Here is a 4277-nt window from a genome sequence, read left to right as displayed (position 1 = left end):
ATTGCCGATGAAACACAGAAATTGCATCGGAATTAAATACAAAAGGCACAATGCCGACTTAAGGACCAGAAGACTGACTCTTCTTACTGTCTATGTTTTGAACCATTCCTGTGACACTAGTTATAGATTCCGATGCTTCACTTCAGGTTTACTGTATTCCTCTGACCTTATTGCCGATGAAACACAGAAATTGCATCGGAATTAAATACAAAAGGCACAATGCCGACTTAAGGACCAGAAGACTGACTCTTCTTACTGACTATGTTTTGAACCTTTCCTGTGACACTAGTTATAGATTCCGATGCTTCACTCCAGGTTTACTGTATCCCTTGGACCTTCGTATTGACGATGAAACACAGAAATTGCATCAGAATTAAATAGAAAATGCACAATGATGACTTAAGTACTAGAAGACTGACACTTCTTACTGACTATGCTTTGAACCAATCCTGTGACACTAGTTATAGATTCCGATGCTTCACTTCAGGTTTACTGTATCCCTCTGACCTTCTTATTGACGATGAAACACAGAAATTGCATCGGAATTAAATACAAAAGGCACAATGCCGACTAAAGTACAAGAAGTCCGACTCTTCTTACTATCTATGATTTGAACCATCCCTGTGACACTAGTTATAGATTCCGATGCTGCACTCCAGGTTTACTGTAACCCTTGGTCCTTCTTATTGACGATGAAACACATAAATTGCATCAGAATTAAATACAAAAGGCACAATGCCGACTTAAGTACAAGAAGACTGACTCTTCTTACTGACTATGTTTTGAACCGTTCCTGTGACACTAGTTATAAATTCCGATGCTTTACTTCAGGTTTACTGTATCCCTCTGATCTTCTTATTGACGATGAAACACAGAAATTGCATCGGAATTACATACAAAAAGCACAATGCCGACTTAAGTACAAGATTACTGACTCATCTTACTGTCTATGTTTGAACCGTCCCTGTGACACTAGTTATAGATTCCGATGCTTCACTCCAGGTTTACTGTATCCCTTGGACCTTCTTATTGTCGATGAAACACAGAAATTGCATCGGAATTAAATACAAAAGGCACAATGCCGACTTAAGTGAAAGAAGTCTGATCTTCTTACTGTCTATGATTTAAACCATTCCTGTGACACTAGTTATAGATTCCAATGCTTCTCTCCAGGTTTACTGTATCCCTTGGACCTTCTTATTGACGATGAAACACAGAACTTGCATCCGAATTATATAGAAAATGCACAATGATGACTTAAGTACAAGAAGACTGACTATTCTTACTGACTATGCTTTGAACCATTCCTGTGACATTAGTTATAGATTCCGATGCTACACACCAGGTTTACTGTATCCCTTGGTCTTTCTTATTGACGATGAAACACAGAAATTGCATCGGAATTAAATCCAAAATCTAAATTCCGACTTAAGTACAAGAAGACTGACTCTTCTTACTGACTATGTTTTGATCCATTCCTGTGACACTAGTTATAAATTCCGATGCTTCACTTCAGGTTTGCTGTATCCCTTGGATCTTCTTATTGACGATGAAACACAGAAATTGCATCGGAATTAAATACAAAAGGCACAATGCAGTATTAAGTACAAGAAGACTGACTCTTCTTATTGACTATGTTTTGAACCATTCCTGTGACACTAGTTATTGATTGCGATGCTTCATTCCAGGTTAACTGTATCCCTTGGTCCTTCTTATAGACGATGAAACACAGAAATTGCATCGGAATTAAATACAAAAGGCACAATGCCGACTAAAGTACAAGAAGACTGACTCTTCTAACAGTCTATGTTTTGAACCATTCCTGTGACACTAGTTATAGATTCCGTTGCTTCACTCCAGGTTTACTGTTTCCCTTGGACCTTCTTATTGACGATGAAACACAGGAACTGCATCGGAATTAAATAGAAAAGGCACAATGATGACTTAAGTACTAGAAGACTGACTCTTCTTACTGACTATGCTTTGAACCATTCCTGTGACACTAGTTATAGATTCCGATGCTTCACTTCAGGATTACTGTATACCGTGGACCTTCTTATTGACGATGAAACACAGAAATTGCATCAGAATTAAATAGGAAAGGCACAATGAGGACATAAGTACACGAAGACTGACTCTTCTTAATGACTAGGTTTTGAACCATTCATGTGACACTAGTTATAGATTCCGATGCTTCACTTCAGGTTTATTGTATCCATTTGACCTTCTTATTGACGATGAAACATAGAAATTGCATCGGAATTAAGTACAAAAGGCACAATGTCGACGTAAGTACAAGAAGACTGACTCTTCTTAGTGTCTATGTTTGAACCATTCCTGTGACACTAGTTATAGATTCCGATGCTTCACTCCAGGTTTACTGTATCCCTTGGGCCTTCTTATTGACGATGAAACACAGAAATTGCGTCGGAATTAAATAGAAAAGGCACAATGCCGACTTAAGTACAAGAAGACTGACTCTTCTTACTGACCATGTTTTGAACCATTCCTGTGACACTAGTTATAGATTCCGATGCTTCACTTGAGGTTTACTGTATCCCTTGGACCTTCTTATTGACGATGATACACAGAAATTGCATCGGAATTAAATACAAAAGGCACAATGCCGACTTAAGTACAAGAAGACTGACTCTTCTTACTGTCTATGTTTTGAACCATTCCATTGACACTAGTAATAGATTCCGATGCTTCACTCCAGGTTAACTGTATCTCTTAGACCGTCTTATTGACGATGAAACACAGAAATTGCATCGGAATTAAATAGGAATGGCGCGAAGTCGACTTAAGTACAAGAAGACTGACTCTTCTTATTGTCTATGTTTGAACCATTCCTGTGACACTAGTTATAGATTCCGATGCTTCACTCCAGGTATACTGTATCCCTTGGGCCTTCTTATTGACGATGAAACACAGAAATTGCATCGGAATTAAATAGAAAAGGCACAATGCCGACTTAAGTACAAGAAGACTGACTCTTCTTACTGACTATGTTTTGAACCATACCTGTGACACTAGTTATAAATTACGATGCTTCACTTCAGGTTTACTGTATACCGTGGACCTTCTTATTGACGTTGAAACACAGAAATTGCATCGGAATTAAATACAAAAGGCACAATGCCGACTTAAGTACAAGAAGACTGACTCTTCCTACTCTAAATGTTTGAACCATTCCTGTGACACTAGTTTTAGATTCCGATGCTTCACTTCAGGTTTACTGTATCCCTTGGACCTTCTTGTTGACTATGAAACACGGAAATTGCATCGGAATTAAATACAAAAGGCACAATGCCGACTTAAGGACAAGAAGACTGACTCTTCTTATTGACTATGTTTTGAACCATTCCAGTGACACTAGATATAGATTCCGATGCTACACTTCAGGTTTACTGTATCCCTCTGACCTTCTTATCGACGATGAAACACAGAAATTGCATCGGAATTAAATAGGAAAGGCACAATGAGGAATTAAGAACAAGAAGACTGACTCTTATTACTGACAATGTTTTGAACCATTCCTGTGACACTAGTTATAGATTCCGATGCTTCACTTCAGGTTTATTGTATTCCTTGTACCTTCTTATTGACGATGAAACACAGAAATTGCATCGGAATTAAGTACAAAAGGCACAATGTCGACTTAAGTACAAGAAGACTGACTCTTCTTATTGTCTATGTTTTGAACCATTCCTGTGACACTAGTTATAGATTCCGCTGCTTCACTCCAGGTTTACTGTATCCCTTGGACCTTCTTATTGACGATGAAACACTGAAACTGCATCGGAATTAAATAGAAAATGCACAATGCCGACTTAAGTAAAAGAAGACTGACTCTTCTTACTGACTATGTTTTGAACCAATCCTGTGACACTAGTTATAGATTACGATGCTTCACTTCAGGTTTGCTGTATACCTTGGACCTTCTTATTGACGATGAAACACAGAAATTGCATCGGAATTAAATTCAAAAGGCAAAGTGCCGACTTAAGAACAAGAAGATTGGCTCTTCCTACTGTCTATGTTTTGAACCATTTCTGTGACACTAGTTTTGGATTCCGATGCTTCGCTTAAGGGTTTACTGTATCCCTCTGATCTTCTTATTGACGATGAAAGACAGAAATTGCATCGGAATTAAATACAAAAGGCACAATGCCGACTAAAGTACAAGAAGACTGACTCTTCTTACAGTCTATGTTTTGAACCATTCCTGTGACACTAGTTATAGATTCCGATGCTTCACTTCAGGTTTACTGTAT

Source organism: Schistocerca serialis, chromosome 9 (assembly GCF_023864345.2).
Source record: "Schistocerca serialis cubense isolate TAMUIC-IGC-003099 chromosome 9, iqSchSeri2.2, whole genome shotgun sequence".
NCBI classification, from domain to species: Eukaryota; Metazoa; Arthropoda; class Insecta; order Orthoptera; family Acrididae; genus Schistocerca; species Schistocerca serialis.
This window is presented reverse-complemented; position numbering follows the sequence as displayed.